This window comes from Pezoporus wallicus, unplaced genomic scaffold, assembly GCF_028554395.1.
Source record: "Pezoporus wallicus isolate ANWC-B61680 ecotype Strahan unplaced genomic scaffold, APGP_CSIRO_Pwel_v1 contig_7000, whole genome shotgun sequence".
Lineage (NCBI taxonomy): Eukaryota > Metazoa > Chordata > Aves > Psittaciformes > Psittacidae > Pezoporus > Pezoporus wallicus.
The window spans coordinates 503,739-527,196 of NW_026642512.1; the positions used below are offsets into that span (position 1 = coordinate 503,739).

General features: G+C 40.3%; 1 protein-coding gene across 6 annotated transcripts in view; it reads right to left on the reverse strand.

Annotated features, from left to right (window-relative positions):
- Window positions 1-23,458, reverse strand: part of SEMA6A (semaphorin 6A) — a 113,015-nt gene that overhangs the window by 82,603 nt on the left and 6,954 nt on the right. The gene's annotated exons all lie outside the window — the stretch shown is intronic.

Here is a 23,458-nt window from a genome sequence, read left to right on the forward strand (position 1 = left end):
AGGAAGCCTGCGTATTGACTAATGCCACATATTACAGGAGGCAATGATGCTGCCCTCCCAGCATCTGGCTCAGAGGATGACTGCTGGTCCCAGTAAGATGGCTACATCCAAACACAGGTTCACAGTTTGTTGCATGGGTCACTACTGGATGAAAAACAATTCCCAATCATTTCTGTTAGCACCTCTCTGGTCACAAAGCCATCAAAATACATTAAATACTATCTTATATGCACTCTTTCCATGTCAGCAATTACTAATTGTCCCAGAGATGCAATTTAATCATAAGTGAAAAGGAACGTAAGTAGCTTTTAGATCATGGGTGGGAACGCAGGTGGTCCACCAAACAAAATCACTCTTGTGAGATCCAAACTAAAAAAACCCTGGAGACTTACCGAGCCAAGTGAATTTTGCCTGGGCATGAGAATTGCCCTTATGTTTCAAAGATGACGTATTTGGAGTCTGGGCCCAGTTACTGTGTGTATCCATGTGTGCCTTGATTTATATAGTAATGGTGTTTGCTGCCTGCAGCACAGGGACTTGTTATAAAAGCACAGGAAAATGTCTTCCTGCAGAGCCCTATCGCACACCTCACTCAGCGGCTGCATCAGAGAGAATTGAAAAATGGCCCACAAGGAGAGGAAAAGACTTCTAAGCCTCAAGATGGGATAGGAGAAGAGCAAAATAGGAAAGACAGAATTGGGGGAGAAGCACAGGCAGTAGAACAGGAATCTGCAAGAAATAGGACAGAGCAAGGATATATAAAGAAAGCCCAACGCAATATGCACCTAACTTGTCTCTTGAGAGTTAGGTAGACAAGTCTACCTGGAATAGACCTCTATTTTCATACAGCTGCAAAGATAAACATCCTTCCCATGAAACCATTATAAATCCCTCATCTTCAGGGTTGATTTAAAAACTGTAACTCAGCTGTTGCAATTTGTGTCAGAGTGGAATTTGGCACTCCCAGACATCAAATCAATTCCACATGAGAAAGGGATCTACAATGCTCCATTTTAAAGTCTGAAATTGTACTTTCAAGGGTTTTAAATGTTTTCTACACCACTCAAAAGTGAAAGAAAGACAAGGTTAATTTTTAAAACGAGGTACCAGTTCAGCTTTCAGTAGAGTCAGTGGAAAGATTCCCACTGTATTTAAAGGATCCAGTCAGAAACACAGATGACATGCCTCCAGCATTCTTCCTCTCAAGAACCACCAAAAAAAATGAAAAAGCAACAAACAAAGCACAAATATTTAAGATGAGAACATTTAAGTCCTAAGCATATATAAATATAGATATTTGACACTGGTGTATCACTTAGCAGCCTGCTATGCTGTTATCCAAAACACTGCTGATGCTTGCACGCAGTCAGTCATTCATTGATTTCCATGCGTTTTTCCATGCTTTTTTTGTTTTTTCTACTACTATCTTAATTTAATGGGGGTTACATCTCCCGCACAAGGTGCACAAGGTTAGTATCCCATATGGCAAAGATCAGGAGCCATGCACTGTTATACCTTCAAACTGTTAAAAACATGCAAACTGTGGGTCTGGATCCTGAAAAACATAGGCAAACAAAACTGCCATTTAATTTAATAAAGGCAATGGGAGTGTAGCCAGCAAGTCAGACCTTATGAAATTAATATTCTGCACTAGCTAGTCTGCTAGTTTACGTTATAGGATGTGTCGGGCACTGCGAAATGCAACATACCAAATTCAGCTTCACACAACCCTACAGGAGGAATGTTCTGTTTACTTATACGGAAACGTCACTACTAAACAAGCACTGGCACCAGAGCCTGGTTGTTAGGAATTTATGACCTGATGCTGATGTCTTTAAAAGGACAGAGTTCCCCACATGCCCTTGGCCTCTTCGAAGGTGCACTCTTTCACCCTCTTGCCTGAGTTCAGGAGGGATCTTGCAAACCCATCAACTTGCAGCCTGGGCTAAGTCAACCCAAAAGTTCACAAGTTACTGGGAGCTGTCAACTGTGTATACACAGACAATATGATCACACAAGTCTTGTTTCTTTAGGATGCCAGGCTAGAAATATAGCCATTTGCAGTAATTGCTCAGAAGAATTTCAGCCTTCAGCTACAGTGGGAATTGTACCCTCAGTTGCACAGAGCCAAATTCAGCCCTGGAGCCAGAATGAGGCTGGGCTTGCCCCTTATCCTCCTCTCTTATGTGGATTTCAGACACTTCTTTCACCCTGTGCTCACGCAGTTGTTTGTGCTCAACTGGAAACCGTTGAATTTCCTGTTAGCTCATAAGCAAACAAAGCAGCCTCTCCACCAGTCTTGGGACCCCTGCTCGGCTGACTTTAAATAGATGAGGTTGCCCAGATACTGACCATCAGTTCAGTGAAGAAAGGGCCATTGTGGGAGAAAGCCTCACCCCGCCCTAACTCAGGGACCCAGGCAGCACAGTGCTGCCATTGCCCACCACAGCCCCACACTCAGCTCTGGGGAGGTGGGCCTGGAAGACAAAAAGCATGGACCTTCATTGCATTGGGAAGACATCATCATGCAAAATCCCACAACAGATGCTGGCAGGTGGACAAAAATTTGTTACTTATTTACAAGGATTTTGGAGTGGGAAAGGCAGAGGAAGAGAAAATACCTCTGCTCTCCACACAGGGATCTGACAAATCCCGAAGCCCAGCTCCCCTGAAAAGCTCAGTGTGCCAGTGTTTCCTGCAGGTACCGCTTCTGTGTCAGCAGCAAGATGTTCTCAGCAGCAGAATAACAGCTGCACAATACAAGCAGCAACTGAATGGCTGAACGGCTCTTTATACAGGCATGGTGTGATAAAAACCTGGTGTTCTTTTGTGCTGCACAAAGCCCCTACTTTGCTGACTCCAAGTTCAAATCTCACGGGCTATTAGGAGAAGGAAGGAGGACAATGCACTAACATGCATGGTAGAAAAGAATGTGCTTTATTCTGGAAACCAAGCCTGAGCTAGGCGCAGTGTTACATCCTAAATACCAAGCCAAAAGCTGCTTTCATGTCAATTAGAAGGTATGCATGCGGGGTTCAACAACTTAATCAATGCAACTCAAGCCAGCTCTTCATGCTGAGGTGTAAATAGAGCATTTTACCTTACTATTTGTGCTCCCCAGTAGGGGCAAACACAGGAGATACAATGCTGTCACCAACTGATGATCTTGCCGCTTATTTTTCTAAAGGTTGAGAAATGTACGATTTTTCCCAGTTCCCAATATTTTCCCCCCAAAGAACATACCATAGCCAAATAAATGAGAAGTGGGAAATTCTTTTTAGACTGCGGAGCTGAACCCTGCGTTTGCAGAGCCAGCTAAGCCACTGCTAACTCATTTGAATTGCATTGGAGGAACAAGAAGAGAAACAAAGCAAAGGAGGAAAAAGCAGAGTAGGGCTAGGGTGGTTGTTCAAAGTGCTAAGACAGTAGCCAAGTGAAAAAACAGGTCTCTAAACTTGTTTTTCTGAGGTAGGGGGAGGGAAGTTCTTTAACGCTCTCCTCTTCACATTCAAACCCGATTCCTTCCAGGAGAGGAATGTCAGGCAGCCATGCGGAATTAAGACTGAGCACTGCATGGGTGGTTCACTGGCTCATACCAGTCTATGGTATGTTAGTTTGTCTTTGCTTTCTCTTCCCAATCTTCCCTTAAGAACATTTATGATTGTGCTGAGAGTCACAGGATTGCATGAGGCCCTTGATTATTCATCTGCAAATCAGTATTTTAACCCAGTACCTGCCTCTCAAGGAAGTTATGAGGCTCTATTAATTCTAGTAACGCACTTCAAGATAATCAAATAAAGAATGCCAGGCAAGTGTATGGTAATGTTATTGTTCCCTGGAAATTCCCTCTTTTCCTAGTTGGCACAATTCTCCCTCTTCCCTGCTTAATTTTAATCTCTTTTTGCCCTTAGGCTACAGTTTATTGCTCTGTCTCTAAATCGAGGCCAAAACCTGTGCAAATAAATTTCCACCAGCAAAGCTGAGTCAGTGTCAGAGCTTTTAGTGTAAACTACAGGAATTAGAAGAAGCCATATCGTCAATAACATAAAAATTCAGTTCTGTCATCCCTGCTGCTAAAGCTTTTTATGGAGCTCTGTAAAATACGACGAAGTGTGTGAAGGTCAGCAATTGGTTTTGTGCCATATGGGCTGAAGGCTGAATATCCCTGTAAACACACAAATTTTGGGGTAAGGGGTAGGTGCAAGGTTTGGTGAGAAAAAGCCCATCAGTAAAGGAAAGCCTAAATTTACATGCTGGACTTGCTGAAGCAAACTACTAAGTAACTGGAATTAGCTTAGTCTAAAAACCCTGAACTTGTTGAAAGTGAAATGAGACAACACAGTCCTTCCACCTATCAGTCTTAGAAAAACAAGGTGTCCATTTTGATAAAAGAACAACTGCAGTGATATTTCATTTGAAAGCCATGATGTTCTGAATTAATAAATCATACAAGGCAGAGTACTAAAAATATAGTTGAAGTAACTGCTATAAAGGAGATTGCCACAGGAAAGGGTTAATGATTATATACTGATAATGACAGTCCACTCACATAATTTCTGGCTGCCAGCACTTAACGCATTATTGTCATTACAGGTTCAAACACTGTAGTAATTCTAGCACACTTGCTACTATGTTAGATGGGGCTGGATATCTAGGACAGGAAAAAGCTCTAAGTTCTGTAAGCCTTTAAGAAGATGGATTTATCCACATGGGAGTTCTCTGGCACAGCTGTATCATGCCCTTGTTCTCATGATTTTTGCTTTCTGTAACCCCCATTACTAAATTAGAGCGCTGTTATTTCAGTGAGTTATTTCACTCTGCTAGATTTTATAAAATCCCTTCAATCGCAACAAGAGCATTCAAAAAGCATTCATAGCAGACCCTGTGCTGGTGGACTGCAGAAAGCACTTTCAAGGCTTAGAGACTCAGGATAACCTCCATGGGTATTCGTTCACTGACACGGTGTTCCTTTCAGTGGAACAAAAAAAAGTACTCAGGCTTCAACCTACCAAAAAATACGCACCCCACTAGTCTCAGCAAAGAATATCATGCCAGGAGTAGTGAAAACCATGCAGGAACTCTTGCTATTTAAATTCTGCTCTGCAGGAAAATTCCATGTTAGGTTCCCACTGAAATAAAAGACTCTTACCAAACTGCCACTAGGTTGACTCATACTCAACAACGGTATTTATTTCAGTGGTATAATTCCTGCCTTCCTCTGCTGTGAGAGCAAAATGAGTTATGATTTTTACTAAAATTTAATGGATAGCTAACCTCCATGGTTCTCATTAGAAGGTAGACATTTTTAGTCTTTACAGTGCTTAACAACAAATTTTTTTTGCTAAGCCAGCTTTGGGGGCCTTTCCCCTGAAATAATAAATGATAAATATAATGCACATCATCCACTGCCCTCCTCAAACTCCAATTTACTTGTTATTTTTCTCTTTGCCTAATGAACTGGAAAATCTGGTTTGCAAATGACTAAGAACATGTAAGTTCAAGTATAAAGAATATTTTTTCTCAAGAAGTGCACACATGAAGGTCATGGCATTTCCCACGTCAAGGAACTTTCAGAATACCCTATTTTTTTTTATTTTTTCTTTTTGAGGCTTTTAACTTCATTCTTTGCTTCTTAAATAGTCCAGCTATCCAGTCACAAGGCTCGCTTCTCAAGACTTTCTGCACTCACGTTTGTTGACTCTGCTTGTGATGAATAATCAACATGTTAAAACAAGCTGATAAATATGAGCTTCCATAAATCCCAGCATTGTGACTTGAGACCTGTTTTGAGCCTAAGTGGCATTTTTATTTACTTGAAGATTATAAAAAGTTGGGCAGCTGAAACACGGGAAACAGCATATGCCTTCACCTCTTAGCAAAATGTTCTTTCGAAGGCGGGAGAGGTGATGACAGCTTTGAATAAGTGCCAGCTGCAACTGCAGCAACTTTAAAGAGTACCAGAGGGTGTGCTCGCTATTTTTTTCTGGCCAGACCTGAGCAACTGTGTCTTGGATACACTGCTTGTTAATACACCGAAACAACCCCTGTCACTAGGGATTCCAGCTGGACTGCTTCTGCAATCTACTTGCAAGCTGAACCTGGGAAATGAAAGGTGAGCTGACTCTTCCCTTTCTCGTCTTCCATTTCTAGCTCCTTTAGAGAATTTGTTTTCAATTGAAGGGTTATCTCCATCTCTACTTTCACTTTTGACCGACCAGCATTAAAATCAACAGAACAAACTGCAAGCTATGTATGGCCCACAGTTAATGTAAAAAATGCTTAAATTACTACAGGCTTTCCAAACTAGGGAGCAGTATATACTGCTCTTAGACACACAGAGCCCGTGTATGCACTAGTACTGCTTCTGAATTCCAGCTTTCAGAATGGGAGAGAAAGCAGCCTTGATCCAGATGCAAGCAAGAAGAGAGGCATCTGCACCAGAGGCAGCTCTGACTGCTACCAGTTCAGAGGGCTTGAGAGCACAGACAGCTCTGACAGAGAGTAATGAAGGACACCTCAGCTGTTTCACCCCTGGATAAATCCACACGTGTTCAGAACAGTCGAGCAAGAACTTGGAACAAAATCACATCTAGTGAGAGTTTTTCCATTGACCTCACAAGAGCAAGTATTTCTCTGTTGCTGCAAGGCTCACATTCACTCTGACGTCAACAGGAAAGCACCCATTCTTCTACAATGGAGATCTGTTGGTGGATATTTCTGCTTGTTTTGCATGTAAAGGTTGATAACCTAAACAAAAGGCTAAAAAGGTACAAGATTTGGAGCTAATCATGTAGACAGATGCAGATGACTGGTTCCTCTGACGCTCATTCCCAAGCACACACTATAGCTAATACTTTCTGTTGCTGCAAGAACAGGCGTTATTAAGAAAGATTCAACTACCAAAACAGTTCTGCTAGTGATGATTCTGCTTATATTAGTAGGTTAATTATTGGTCAAAGTATTTTTGATTATACTGAAAAATTAAAACAATTTTTTTCCTTCAATACAAAATTAAATCTTGAGTTAGCAGTAGTTGCTTTAGTCTGGGGAAATATTGAGAACCAGCCGCAACTGGAACTCCAGCTCAAATCATGAACCCCATCCACATTTTCTTTACATTTGCCTTATGTCTATGCCAGGTTCACAATTTACAGAAAAAAACCTATGTTAATATAAGGGGGGGGGGGGGGGGCAGCAAATGCAAAGTTCTCTGCTTCTCGAGAATCTCCTAAATTCAGGAGATTCAAGTTTTCCTCAAAGATTGATAGTACAATGCATCAAAGATCCTGAAGCTCAGACCTTCTGAGATGTTGTCACATACTGGAAGACAATGGCAAACAAACAAGAGGTAAAGAGTCAGAAACTCAGCCAAAGAAAGAAGAATACAGAGGAGCAGGCTCCACTGCAATCAAGATGTAGAGAGAAAGGCAGCCACAATTACAGAGAAGAAAGGAGAAAAGGAGAAAGGCCTGAAATATGAACCCTTCAAAGGGAGAAAGGATTTGGTTGAACTGCAGTAAATATTGGGAGCTTGTCAATACTGTGATCCTGAAGAAAGTCAGGACAATTCAAGAAACTTGTTTATTTAGAAGTTAATTCCTAAAACATACTAATCTTCCAAAGCATGAAGAGTTAAGGTGAGGTAAGGCCACTTCAGAGTAAGATCACTCATATGGGATCAAGGCACTTTAATTAAAGCATAGCTGTAGATAATGAGTCTTACCTCTCTATGCCCTGAAGAATAAGGGCATGGTGACACACTGAAAAGAAGATATGAGAAGACAAAAGACACAGAGAAAAGATGAGACCTGAAAAAGTCTGGTCGACAAAAATAATGGTAAGACTTTATTGTAGCTGACCAGACCCTTGACATCTTCATCTGTACTCAGTTTCTCCAAAACCTTTATATGCAGAAGCAATATTTGGTATTGCTAACAAGTTGTAGAAGTTTATTCTGCAGGTTCAGTAAGAGATTACACCCTAGAAGGTTCCTTAGATGTTGTGAAGATCACATAGCCTGCTGTGGCTAATCAGCTGGATATCCTGTGCATTACTACAGGAAATAATGAAAGCAGCAAAGGCATTTCAAGTAAGAGCACAGGATATTTCACCGCCCTTGTTCCTGTTATTTAAAAAATTAGCTAAGGCAGTAAGACTGCAGGACTTTGACATGCATCTGATGGTTTCCTCACACATGAACCCACTTCCCACTTCAGTCCTGCCAGCAGTGGTTGGCAAGCTACCCCTAACTCCTTTCTAGCTACCCGTATGACATCTGCACACAGAAGGTGTTTATTTCCCTCGCTCCTTTCAGACAAAAGGTTTTTGAGATGTTTTTGACTATAAGCTACAAGAGCTCATAGAGCAAATAAAATAGAAGCACCTTTCTCAAGTAACTTGTTGAATTCTCCAATGAGGATAAAGCTAGTACAAACAACTGCCTGATGCGGGGTAACTTTTCCAACCATTTCCAGCCAGCAACGTCTGGAGTCTCTGTTTACACTGGTAGAAGATGGCTCCAGACCTATCAATGGAGAATTCAGTCCTGTGAAGTACAGGTGGTGCACGCCATACGGCATCCAAAGATGCTGAGGTCTACTGTAATTAGTTATTAGATCAAGTTTGGCAGTTTAGCATGTTTTATGTGCAATGAGTAGCAAAAATAAAAAAAAATGTTCTAAAATTAAAGGGAATTTAAAAAAAAAAAAGACAGCAAAGCTAAGAAATATTTTCTTGTCCTTTCTTGTTTCATGATAAAGAACTATTTCTTCTTTTTGAACTGCAAAAGAAGTTCATAGCAGAAGTTTTTTTGGTTTAGACCTTTTCAGTGCTGTCATCCCTGCTCTGAGTGTAAACTGGAAGCAGACCTTTGCAGCCTAGCTGCAACAAGACTTTTCCAGAAAGAGTTGTCTGATGTTGGCACAGCACTGCCATGTTGTTCCCTTAATTATTGCTTCCTAAAACACCACTGTGTGGGAAATAAAGAAAGGAAAGAAGCTGTGAACAATGCATCTTTGTGTCCTACTGACTTCCAAGAACAGTACAGGCAGCCCCTGGCTGTGATACACCTCTCCCCAGCACACATCCAAGCCAGCCCTTCGTAACTGAGGGCTGCTCTAACGGCCCATGATGCCACATGCATGCTTCCCGCAGGTTCCTGCCACTCTTCGGAGAGCTTACAAGCTATTTGAGACAATGGGAACTGTCTTCTATAGAGTCTTCATTCAGGGTCTGTAGCTTCACCCCCTCCTTTTAAAACCTGAAAATTACAGTATTGTTAGCTCTCTAAAGCAAGGAGTTTGAAAGAACTGCAAATTAGTTATGTGAAACTGGGGTGAATAATACCTTCTAACTGTGGCGAATTCCAGAAAGAAATTCATTCACACTTACTGACTTCATCTCAAAATGTTCATACACTGAAAGGCTGGCTCCACATATGGTTTCTACATGAACTGAAAAAGTAGTGTTTTTTTTTTTATGGCAAGTATTTATTTAGACAAATATTTGGTCTTTCTGTAAGGAAGAGAGATATGCCACTTAGCATCAATTTAACATATCTACTTTACCTGGTGGCTGTACCCTGTTTTTGAAAGCAAGTGTAAAATCTCAATATCCCTAACATCCATAAGCTTATCTGATTTATTTATGAACATCACCAGAAAATATTTCTGTTTACAGTTTTTATATTACATTTCACTTTCTATACAGAAATACCCAAGTAAATGAGTTCGTTTCCTGGAATATTCCATTGGAGCAGTAAGTATTACCTTGTGTGAGCTTCATATGCATTGATAAGGTAAAGCAACAGTAAGCCTATATAAAACAAGAGAATAGGTATATTACAACGCCCTAAAAGGAAGAGTTTATTCACCCTGCACCGCTTCTGCACAAAATCACAAAACACCTCTGCACACTGAACCATGATGATGCTCCTCCTGTTTCTACACTCCATTGCCTACATACAGGGGGTTAAAAATGCTGTTCCTCATCAGTTTGCTCTCAGGAGCACCTAGTTGGTGCAGGCACAGGGCTGCTGCAAATCCATTCAACAGAGAGTGCAAGAACTTGCAGCAAATTTACTGCAAACTGGACCAATTCCCAGCTCTTCAGCAGATTTTTTTAATAGCTAGATGTCATTGCTAGATGTGCTGGTGGCTGTGGAACTACCCTCAGCCTGTTCACAAAGACCTTCACTTTTCATATATATTTTCTCAGTCATCCCTGATTCAGAACCTTTGGTTCCTACTTTCAAATCCAGTAGGGCTGACAATCGGATAAAATCCTGGAAACTGCTGTGGTTTTGGGTGGTTTTTGAGAGAAGGGTTCACTGCAGCAAATACTTCTTTTCCTAGTGACAGTCTAATTGTTGATGACAGCCTAAAATTCTTATATAAAGTTCAAGAATCAAACTGCAATGCCACTGCTCTTCATATTCTTCACAAGTTGTAAAGAAGTATTTCCCAAGAGTCATGGTCTTCCAAATTTCCCACTCCAGAGTTTTTGAAGTTATTCTTATTTTTCTCTCAGAAATACATGCTCACTGCCTAAAAGACCCACACAACTTGAGATGCCTTTTCTTTTTTTTATTTTGCATTTAAATATGCAAAACAGCTGTAGATGTCTGCCTGCATTTTTCAACCATCTGCTTCAATAACTACAGGATGGACTCTACACTGACCTTGCTTTCCAGTCCCATAGTCTATGAATAAAGCTGCTTAAAACATGACTTAAATCCAATGACTGATTTGCAAGGAAGCCATCACTACACAAGCCTGGAGTCTGAAGGCACACCACTGGTTCACACATTGTCTTCTAACAGTGGAATGTCTCCTTGTTTACTCTGACATACCTGGCAATGACTGGACAGTAACACCAAAGTTTACAAACTTGCTTTCTTTACTCATAAAATCATCTTTTGGGGTAAGTGGCAGCTGACAAAAACATATACTCTTTTTGAAGATAACTTAAGAGTCACCAGAAGACCACTTGTCAGCAAATTCAATGCATATTTATACCTTTATTTAAAGTTTTTTGTCTGGGCCAGCCTTGTTAACTCCTACAATTTTTCTCACAAGGCTATATAACATTGTCTATTTTCTTTGATGCTCTGGCTTCTGTAATCAAGATACTAGATTAATTTCCAGGAGTAAGAGAACTCCTTGGTCCCCCAGGACATCTTGCAAGCTTCTCCATTTCATCGTGAAGCCCTGATCAGTAGAGCTTGGCAACACTGTGTGTCTCTTCACAGAGACTCCAGAAAACCAGCACTCTCCTATGAGTGTTATGAAAGGCTCTGTGATGTATTTTATCGCCACTTGTTAGACCCAGGTTAAGGAATTCAGACCACTGATAAAGACAAGCTTTTCGAGTACCACATGTGCCAGAAAGAGGTGGGCTTGTTCTGACCCTTGGGCAGAGCCCAGCGCAACCCAGCAGAGCCACGTGAGGGGCCGAGCAGGCTGGGATGGCTACACCAGGTGGGCTCACCCTACCTAATCCCAGTGGGCTATGGGGATTTTGCATCTACAGAAGGATCCAGTTAAAGAAAAGACAAGAAAGAAAAGAAAAATGAGAAGCATAAATCTGTGGCCACAAATGCAAATGAAGCTAAAGCATAACAGCAACCCCCTGGAGAAAATAAAACACTAAAATATCTTTATTTGTAAAGAGAAAAAATTATCAAATGCATCTCTAGTAAAACATCCCCGTTAGCATTAACCTTCATTATCGAGCAAAGTAACAAAACTGCTATCTCCTTGATATTTCCACTAAAAATACAAAGCAGGTGATTAATATTGCACTTCTTCATGTCTCTATTAAAAAAAAAAAATCTGTTTTGAAAGAAAAAAAAAAGAGACAATATATATTTAGTGGTCAACCCAAGACATGATCACTGAAGGAATGAGAATGAAAATAACTACCTACAATGCTTCCCTGCCAGTCCAACTCTCCCATGCACAGCCTGCAAGTAGGTCTCTGATAATTAATTCACATTCCTCTTCTACATAATCCTACAAAGAAAAATTACTTAGTCATATTTCTATTTTCTTTACAATATCTAGACCAGCTCTCATACATACTGAATACTTGCTAGATAAAAAGGCTACCTTCCTTAGGAAGCAAAATGCAAGTAAGGTCATCGAAAGTGTGTAATAAATGCTATTTAGCCTCTGACTGTCATTCATCATGGAGGTCACTGGGCATGTGTGGCGTACACAAAAACATTAATAAATTTCACAAAATGCATTTCCCACACAGTGGTTTTTTTTTTGCTTCTAAACTGTAGGCTTGGTCTAGGTTAAGCTTTAGATTTTTTTTAAATTACATTGCATTATCTGTGTTAGAAGGAACAAAGCAGTATTTTACAAACTTTATTTCAATGTTGATAAAGCAAAATACAAACTCAGCAACCACTTACCAGACCTCTTCCCTCAAGACCACCCTGAAACTCTGAACAAGTTAAAAGGGCCGCACTGAGAATAAGTATCAAAGACATTGCCAACTTTGTCTTTCTGTTTAATTAGGAGACAAGCTCATTAACAGAACAGCTGTATAGGAGAGTATGCCTGCAGTCCTTGCTCACATAAAGGAGCGCGGTGACAAAGGTTGCAGTCACACATGCAGAAAGCAGCCCAGTGCTGGCAGCAATAGCACTAGATATAGCTGAGGACAGGGAAGCCTGTCCCCTAATGAAGGTGAAACGGCAGCACAGTGTCATAAAGTGAGATTGGGCATCTCTTGGGACAAGCCACAGAGTGGATTCAATAGAACAGAGCACAACAGATAGAGCAGATCCTTCCTCCGCTAACCAGCATGAGTAGGTGGGAAAGACAACCCATGTCCTCAGCATCCAAATGCTGTCTTTTCCCATGGATACCGTATCATGAGCAAATGAAAACAAACATGGGTGGCAAACGAACATTACCATCAGAAAACATATGTGGTATATGTGCGTGTGGGAGCAGTGAGTGTGGGCACCTAGACTGTGTGGGGTAGGGAGGGCAACGCACATTGCACCACAGCAGCCTGCTTCTGGGTTCAAATAGCCTGTCACTGAGCAGCACTATTTATAAATTAGTTAGATTTTAGTACTTGTTCAGCAAACAGCAACTAATATTCACAAAGTGCTCCAGGAACTGAAAAGACGGTTTGAACTAAAGACAGTTCATTGCAGGCTCTCCAAGCAGGAGCGTGTCCACCTAATTATTGCTGGGATATTGTCAAGCACATTTTAGCTTAAAATACAAACAAAATCTTCATTTACAATAATTTGAGGATTTGTTCAAATTTTTTCTATTGAGAAAATAAAATTTGGGAGACTTGAGTCACAGCTGTTACTAATCAAATTTATTTAAGAGAGTAATGTGAAACAGCATGTTTGCAAAAGTTCATAATCACAGCAGAATTAAATCATTTTTACAGAGCATTTATTTGAAACATTCTGTACACAAACTTTGAACATGGCAGAGAATATTTCCCTTGCAGTTTAGGTTTGATTTCATTCCTGGAAACCGCTATGAAAATCATGCTCGTTTGCAGCAGGGTTCTTTATTTACACTTGGTTTTAGTTTTAAGACCTGTGACAAACACCAGATTGCTCACGTTCATCATGACACAGGCAGAGCTGCCACACATCCTGCCTTGCCTCCTGTACTACCCGGCCAGCATGCTGCGTTCCTGGCTCACTCAGGAGGAGCTGGCTCTGCAGGTTTTTCCTCTGTGGACATCCAGGTCCAGAGCTGGAAAAGGTGCTTTGAACTTCATATGCCTCAGCCACATCAGCAGTTACAGCCATAGGGTGACAGACACACCTCAAAGTTATGATCCTTGCACTGGTTGATGTTATTCTGTCCCTACTACAAAGACCAACCCTGTACTCATTGCCCACACAAAGACAAGCCCTGAGAATCTCAGCAGGAGTTTTAGGTCCAGCACAGACCTGGGGTCCTCTTTCCTCCAGAGCCACTGGCTTCTTTCTCTCCCTTCCCCACCCACAGACCCCTTCTCTTCAAAAAGACAGGCTGTGAGTCTTTTAAAAAGGGTATAATACATCAAAATCTAACTTTCAGGGATTTTAATCTGTGTTCTGTGAGGCTTTTGTTTCCCCATGGAGGCTACTGACAATTTTCCTAAATAGTGCCAGGTGTAGGTGTTTTTTTTCAAAGGAAGTTTTACTAGTTCAATGGAAACTGGCCAAAAGCCATGAACTTGTTCCAGACACCTGACCAGCCAGCTGCAAAGGGTAATGCCTGCCAGTGCCTCATGGCTGCAAACATGTCAACACACCACTGGCCCGGCAGCAAGATCATACAGCCCACTAGCAGTTTCCCTCAAAATGCACATACTGTAAAGCCTCCTTCCACCAATTTGCCCAAGATTTATTACAACAAAATTGCTTACTGTACTTCTTTCAGTGCTTCTTCTCCCTGCACTGCTATGTGTCAATCTCTCTTCCATACAGGAAAAACACCTTTCTGAGCCAGTGACTCGAGATGCTCAGCAATGATGGAAAACCTTCTTCTCTTCTCTACCAATAGTTTGTTAGAGAGGAATTGAAGGAGTCTTGTGAGATCTCCCAGGGCAGGGAGGAGGGTGTGGGGATGGAGGAGAGTCCCATCTGGGCTTTTTCTCTCCCCCACCTACCAAATTCTGTGTGAAGGGTAAAGAAATCCGGAAAAGAGATGAACGATGTCACCTGCACTTCCCGTTTGCCATCTGTGGTTTTTTTTTCACTCCAAACTTTCTATATAGTTTAGACGGTGACAGCTCATCAGAAACAAACTGTCCCACAGCATACTGCCAATGTGTAAGGTAGAGAGAGCAATGAAATACAGCACTTTCATTTTGCCCTCCCCTCTTATACCTTGGCACTTTGGCTATCCCTCTGTACCAGTATGGATATATATCTACAGTTACTACCTTAATCCCTGTGCCTGTAGAAACCTTCCATCCCTCAGCCTTGACCTTACAGCTGCTTTCCTTGCTCCCTATAACCATTTTTTCCTTAGAAGTTACTCTATGTATCTGTGTTTGCCCCACCACTTCTGGGGGTAGCTGGGATCCAGCAAGAGCAGTATGGTACTGCAGCTGTATCCACTCATAATTTCAGGATTTATAGGTTTCTTCTGGACTTAGTCATGATGCTATCTTTTGAAAGATAATGTTTTTGAGAGATTGCACATACCAAAAGCCCTGATATGCCTCCATAAATTTAACTTCAACTTTATTAACTGGGAAGCACTTATCAAAACCAAACATTTTTCTCTTGATTAAAGTATTTTGAATGAAGCTGTAGTAAAAAAAAAAAAAAAAAATGCAGTCAAGATAAAGCGATACGTCAACACAGACCATCTTAGTGGGTTTGCTATGGGGGAAATAAAACCCTAACAACCAACCCAAATTCTGCAAACTATGACTAGCTTTCTTGCAATCTCTCACCTCGCACAAGCTCTCAGAGCAGGCATTAACCTGACATACAAACTTTTCCAAATATTTTTAACACTTCAAAGACAGATATATTCTCTACTACTTATTCTTCTTCAATGCATCCTTCAGCAGGCCAACACAGCTTCCTATCTTTTGCCTGCTGAGTCAATGCTAAAAATACAGATTAGGCATGAAGTACTTGGTTCAATAAAATTTAAACTGATAAAAAGTGAGGATTTTTCCTGCAGTTAAGGGTGACATTTTGTCCTTAATTTCCCATTTAATCTCTTTTTATATTGCATGCTATCACATAAAGTTGCAATGGAGTTTAAAGCAGAGAATGATAGCAGTGACTTTAAGCCATCCTAGTGTTTTCTAAGACAAAACCATAGCCAAAGACAGTGTCCTTGTTTCGCACCTGCTGTTGTAAATGGAAATACTGCTTATGTTCCTAGGAGATCACAGGTTCATCATGAGAGTGTAACATAATATTTTAGGGACTGTAGTGACAGGACAAGGGGTAATGAGTTAAAACTTAAACAGAGGAAGTTTAGATTGGATATAAGGAAGAAGTTCTTTACTGTGAGGGTGGGGAGGCACTGGAATGCGTTTCCCAGGGAAGCTGTGAATGCTCCATCCCTGGTGGTGTTCCAGGCCAGGTTGGACAGAGCCTTGGGTGACATGGTTTAGTGTGAGGTGTCCCTGCCCATGGCAGGGTGGTTGGAACTTGATGATCTTAAGGTTCTTTCCAACCCGAACTACTCTATGATTCTATGGAGCATCCCACCTGTTTCTTCAAAGAGGATCAGTCTTGTTAGTATGAGCCATGTTGTCACTCAGCAGCACCTCATAATTCTTTTGGAACATGTAACTTACTTCTGCATGCATTTGAGTTGTGTCTCTAGATATTTTAAACACATGCAACTCGCTATTTTTTTTAAAAGTGAGACTTGATCAGATGCGACTGAAGAACTGAATGCTTTCTTTATGAACGCATCACCTTTCTTCTACACACAATGTCAGCTGTTCAACAGCAGCTTTCTACCCAAGGCTCTGTCTAAAACCATCTGCAGGCTTACACGTCTAAGTCTGAGGTGTGGATTGAGAAGAGGGCAAAGGTGTGAACTAGGATCAGAAGCAAGCATCTGTCCACACAATAACTGCAGGGTACAAACACAAACATGCCACCTTTTCAGAAAGGTTTTCACCACTTGGGAGTCCACCGTACCCGGACAAAACGGATTTAGGGAAGGCATGAATTTAAAGCACATGAGCACAGGCGTCTTGATCAGCAGCTGTGCCCTTCTGCTGATTTCTTAGCCTGTGTGGGTGTCCCAAGATCAGCAGGAGTGGGAGCAGAATGACTCCAAAACATAAAAAAAATCTCTCCCTGGGTATCTTGCTTTGAAGTAAAAAAACAACCAACCAATAAACCTAAAATATGCTAACCCCTGCAAGTTCTTGGGCTTGAGTCCTTAATGCAAAAGTAACTCTTGGATGGCTGAAAGAACAACTTCCAGAACCTGCATTTTGCCTGTTCTGGACCCATAATATGACTATTGTTAAGAAAATGAAAGCTGAAAGATGCTGTGTCTCAAGCGAGACACAAATGAAACGGTTTAAAATATGCACTGAGTTCACATGGAACTCACCTGAGGCAAAATCCAAATATGAATGCATGCTATTTCTTTAAAATGGGATTTGAGTTAAAAAAAAAGAAAAAGCAAAATCGAAAATTTAAATTGCCTTAGATTTGTGGGTCAAGCCCATTTCTAGCTGATTTCTAAGTGACTTTTAAAACAAAGAATTATTTGAATTACCATTTCTTTATTCTTCCAAACACTTGGGAAACATACAGCTGCTGCAGTCTATTTTTCTACATCTTGCAAAAAATATTTACAGTTCTAAATTCTGGAAGCTCTTTAAGAGAGTATTTAAATACCTTTTGAGCTACAGAAAATATCCTTCATACGAGCAAGGGGATGTGCTACAACTACTGCCAGAGACTATGTAATAGCTTGAAGCAATTTCTACCCTCCTGTTTGAGCAGGAGAAAAAAATAACAACCCTGTTTAAGGGACATGGAATCTCTTTCTATCTTCCCTTCTCTTTCTAAAATCCAACTAATTTGCCTCGACTTAAACTGTGCTTTTAGTCTCCCTTCCCCATGATTACTGAAGAACTAAGCAGTAAAGAGAACAGGACCCCAAGACAGACCAAGCAAATGTTGATCTGGGACTCTGTTTTGCTAATATGCAGAACCACCATTTCTACTCAGTGCAAATTCTGAAATGTGTTCAACTGGAGGCACTTGTATACCTATCCTGTAAGGCTGAGCAAAAACGGTGCAAGCACTGAAACTAAACATGAATATATTTTCTGTAAAAGCAAGGCTGAGACATGAAAGCTGTGAAAGAATCTTGTTAGCAATTCCTTGTGTAGGCAGCATGTCTCACTTTAATCATATGCATTACGGCCTTTACCCGTCACTGTGAATTCACTCCTAGAGCTTTTCTGCACATCAGTTTGGCTAACCCACTTTCTAATGTCTATGTCTCTGTGTAAGAAAGCTGAAAACTATATTGCTTCTTATACTGCAAACAGCAAGACAACACACACACAGACAAAATCAGTGCCTTTGAAGAGCATGGCTTGTGTCCATCGTTTTTTGGTTTTGTTCCATGTTCTTCACTACCCTTCATTATCATCTGGATGCCTGAAGCATCTGCACTGAGATTTTGAAACACAAGAGGGCAGGGTACATGCGAAGGAAAAAGCACAGTGCATTTTCCTGTTATTTTTTACAGTGTAAATTGCCTAGTTGAACAGGCTGCTGTAAAACTTTAAAAAACTTATTTCTCACTTTCAGCATAAAAAATACGCGACCAAGCTCCTTTTCTTTCTCTCTAGACATTATGCTGTTAGTTACAGCTGTACCCTTGCACTTAGAAACTGTGTGGAAAAGTTCTTTGTCTTGAAATCTGTAGCAATTTCTAAGGCCACTATGTAACAGTAGACAAAGTTACCTTGCCCTCTTTCCACACTGACAAATACCCATTTCATTCAGAATTTCTATTTTCAGCAGATTGACATGCAATCTGATATAAATGCAGTGGATTCTCTCTCAGTAAATTCCACCCATTGAAATTGTTAAGGCCCTCCCCGTGTAAATGTATTTTGGTAAATGTGTTGTGTTTGTTCTTACACAACCCTGTTTTTAAACACGGGTAGTTAGAGCAGGCTGTCATACAATGGTTGTCTACAAGCAGGCAGCACAGCTGCGAAGTAGCACTCCAGCCTCCCCGCTAACACATTCTCTGATGGTTTACCATTGAAAAATTTCCACTACTAGACTCTTTGAAGCTAAATGTCAGTTCAATGTACAGATACTACTATGGTACAATGCCTCCTTGATGGTTCTGATATTCATTTGCTTATGAATTAATTTCCTCCAAAATTTTTAAGTGTCAGTAATTATGACTCCTGAAGTCAGCAAGGTTTGTCACCAATATAAACAAAAGCTTGTTTAGTAATTAGCTTTTCTAGACAAATCCCATGTCTGATGAAATAAATATGGACCTGCAATCCGAAGCAAAACTGTGTCCTCATTTTTCTGTTTGATGTTAACAGATCAAATGTTAGATTCTGCTTTTAATCCATATTTTTGTGCTGTGGCCCAGCTCCTCTGCACTTATCTACATGAGCAATGTAATTGGTTCTGATGACATACTCATATGAGATAAGGCAACTAGTTTCAGTAAAGGTTTACAGCTGGATATACAGGTATTTGGATCTTGGGAGCCTGGGACAAAGGAGGAGGTCAGGATTAGTCCTTCCATAAAACCAGTGCTGTAAGCATCCATGAAGGTGCTCCATGTTTTGAAAAGTTCTTTAAGTTCTTTGACTGTGACAACAATGAATTCTTTCATCCATTTGAAACTAAAGCAGATTACTGACTATTGGGGGGGGAAGAGGGAAAGTCTAAAGAACTGATTTGCTATTCAAGGTACATCAATGCAAGCATTCTTACAGACCCCTTCTTCAATATTAGCAGTCATTGTACAGTCTACCCTTCTGCAGCAGGCCACCAGCATTCAGTAGCACCAACATGTTACCAGAAAGAGCCTGGCTGAATTGGGTGCTCTTCAGCTGCTTTGATTTTTGCAAATGACATTACCTCCAGGATTTCAGCTGCTACAAGAGAGCTGAACAAGCATGGATGAACACAAACAAAAACAATTGGTCAGAAATGTAAAGGGTGCACTGGAAAGGAATTAGAATTTGTGTGTTAGAGATGTTACTCTATGCCACACTTCATGTTTTATTTTCTGTGTTTTCTCTGATAGATACTTTAACACATGTATGTAGTATTCTAAGAAAAATGTCCCAACAAATCAAAACTGCATTATTCTCAGTCAGCCGGTCAGTCACCAGCCTTCATCTCACACCTTCAGGTTATTAGCTCCAGGTTGGTTAAATTTGCCTTTTGGACTATACATGCTGTTGAACAAGCACAGGATTTTATTTTTTTTTTATCTTGGGAAAGGAAGTGTTCTGGCAGTATCTCCAGGTCTTACGCTTAAAACAGGATAAAGCAAAAAAGACACCACCACCCTACAATATACACATCTCGTGACGGAATTAATCAGTGTATCTGAACGTGCTGAACTTCCCTACAACAGAATTAAAAAGGAAACACCTTGCAGATAATAATGAAAAAGTGTAGCAGCTCATTCAAAAATCTTTCCTCTTCCCACAACAGCTCTTCAAGGATTCAGTTCTTAATTTCTTCTGAAAAAAACCCTCACAAACTAAACAAATTCCTATTCAAATTCAACAATAATTTCCCTAGGTGAGATAAAAGCTTACCAAAGAATCACCACAAAAAAGTTTGCCTTCCAACTTCTTCATGAAAGTTGAAAACTTCCATCTTTAATTCCTTTCCAAGAACAAACAAACAAACAAACAAAAAAAAAAAAAAAAAAAAAAAAAAAAATTCTACACAATGTGTTTCTACAAAATGCAAATGATACGAACAAGTCAGAGATTTGCACGGACACAGTTCTTAAAAAATATTTCATCTAATCACCCTCCTATAACAGACTACAGCAAATTTTAAAGATCAATTTAACTGCAGTAATTTCTGATTAATATGGCTAGGATCAGTAAGTTGTAATTGCAAAAGCTGTGCATTTCTAATTAATAAGTACAAATGGCTCAGAATTAGAAAGGGTTGAATGCTATTAGAAGTTTATACACATAGTACCAAACACTGTTCATACAGAAAACTAAATTCAAAAGTTGGTTTTAATGCATGATGCTCTTCTTTGATTAGACAGATATGATGAAAAGCCAGTACTATGCTGTACAGACTATGACTGGAGGTTCAAGACTACAGTTAAACAGCCTGTGATGCTGATATAATAAAAAAGGCATTTTAAATCAAATATCAGGCTGTATTTAACCATGCTCATGGTGTGTAGTACTACTCAAGAAAGATAAACCGGTGGGACTCAACCTCTATTTTGCCATCAAGCAACAGACAGCGGGCTGTACAATGCATTGAGAGCAAGTGACATAAACGCAGCTCCAGACAGCACATCTTTTTCCTTGTTCTGTTGTTTTGGGGCAGGATGCAGTAGTATCCTCTCAGCCCGTGTCAGTGGCAATCACAGCATTTCCCAGGCAGACCTAGGCATGTGGCCAGGGCTCCGGCTGCCCTCGTGTCCTTCCTTCCCATCCACCCACTCCAAAGGACCAGTGGGCAGTGGCGTACTCTGCCCAGAGAGGAGGACTGGCTGCAGGCAGCAGGGAGCTCTGAGGCTGAAGAGAGGACAGCTTTCCTGTCTCTGAGGTCCCTTTGTGAGCAGGAAGCCAAAGCCAAGCTTTAGCCTCCCAGGAATATTCAGGCAGTAAGATGCTATTCAACACGTGCAAGATTTGTGAAGCAAAATCCCTAACTTTGCTAAAAAGACACAAATACAGCAACTACTTTCCCAGAAATTGTCATTTTTTTTTTCCTTGATGAGGTTAGTACCTTTGATGCTTGAATTCAGCTGCTTAGGGATGCAGAAGAACTTCTATGATCAAAGATAAATGAACTGAAAAAACTATACCGAAATGGAGTTAAGGGCTTGCTGCTGAGGTGTTCAGTAGAAACCCTTCTTTACTCTCCATCAGAAACAAGACTGGGCGTCTATACTGACTGTACGATCACTTATCACTCTCTTTTCTGTTTCTTGGAGGTATACGATTAAATAATAAGCAATAAAAATAATGTTAAAGAAGTGTAAACATACCTTACAGAACTGCCTAAATTAATTTCTGTGCAGTTATTCTATACCTAACGTGCAACTAAACAGCGTAAAACAAACTCTAAGAAGAAAAACACAACAGAATTTGTATCTCACAAAATGACCATGGCATATTATTTTGTTACATCAGACTGCCAACCTGCTAGATACATGCACACTGTGAGTTTAACATGAAAAAAGACTAGGATTAACTTCATGTAAATATGCATATATAACTGAGTACGCAAAAGCCAGACTATAAAACAGAAACTTCCATACTTTGTGAGAGTATAAAATACAAACACAGATTTTCTGTGCATCTAGCAGCAACCAGAGCTTTGTAATCTTCAAAACTGATGTGAAATTTTTAGACTCCAATTTGTTCAGTTGGTAGGACTCCTGAGGATGATTACAAATAACACGCACATGCTCTCAATCTGCTTGTCGATCTCACTTGAAAAAATGACCACAAGATTGGGTAGTAAAGTCCCAAGCTGAAGCTTTAAAACTCATCTCTGAATGCAAGCTAACCATCTGAAAGTTAAAAAAGTGGCCAGTTTTCCAGATTAGTTCCAATTATGCTGAATTCTTTCATCTACACTGCACAGCTTTTAATATTATTTACTTGATGTGAATATTCAAGGCTCTCATTAATTTTTTTTTCAAGCACAAGATACATATCAACCTTATCTGTGCAAGAACCAAATTGCTTTATTAGAACTGGAGGGAAATTGTGTTATTTTGGAGACACTGTAAAGTGCAAAAGAAATGGGACTGAAGTATCTGGTAAAACATGGGCCCTGCTCACACAGATGTAATTAATTTTTTTTTCTCAATGGGAAAAGGGGAGCATGATTTGCTTAGTGAAAAATGTTTGTGCATTATTTTATATTACGCATAACTGACAAAACAATTAATACTCAGCACTACATTTACCAGTTGGTCTCCCAGCTACTTTCTTGTTAGATCTATTTACTACTTTCCCATTTGTCAAAAAGCTATTTCTGACTACTCACAGCTCCGCATTTCTCAAAATATTCATGTTTTAATGCTGAAGTTGTGGACAGATATTGAAACATTGTCAAAAAAAAAAAAAAAATACCACCACGCCAACACAATGCTGAAAGAGCACTGGTGCTGTCTGAAAGAAGTTTATTTCCTCTTCTCTCCTTTGTAATTCAACCTGCTCTGCAGCTAACAAAAGGGTACTTACTGTCATTTTATTAAATTTAAGGCAACAATAAACATTAACTCGGTCTCAAACATGATGTCATGCAATAAAACAAATTACCTGGATTGCTTAGGAAACCCTAAATCCCCTAATTTTTATCAGCAGAACTAATGAAAAGCCTCTTTTGTTCTTGCAATGGATAAAGGTAGCCATTAGTCTCTGAAGTGTACCATTTTACCAGCAAGAGAAAGCAAAAAGCAAATCTTAGGAGTAAATATCAGCTAGATGTTCACATAACAAGGTCCAGAGAGACATATCCAGAAGTTTCCTCTTTTAATCCAACTCTGAATAATGTTGGATGCTGTTTTCTGTTCCTTTAGAGCTCTTCTACTGCCAAAATAACTGCAAGGCTTGCAAGTCCAAGTATATCTTAAGCCTTTCCCAAGGCACCCCAACACTATGTGAGGCACTGAAACTATGGCAACCGAATAAGAAAGCAGCTTCCATGATTAATAGATGAAGATCCCAGCGACAGTGCCTAGCTAGGCCATAATTCAGGAATGCGGGA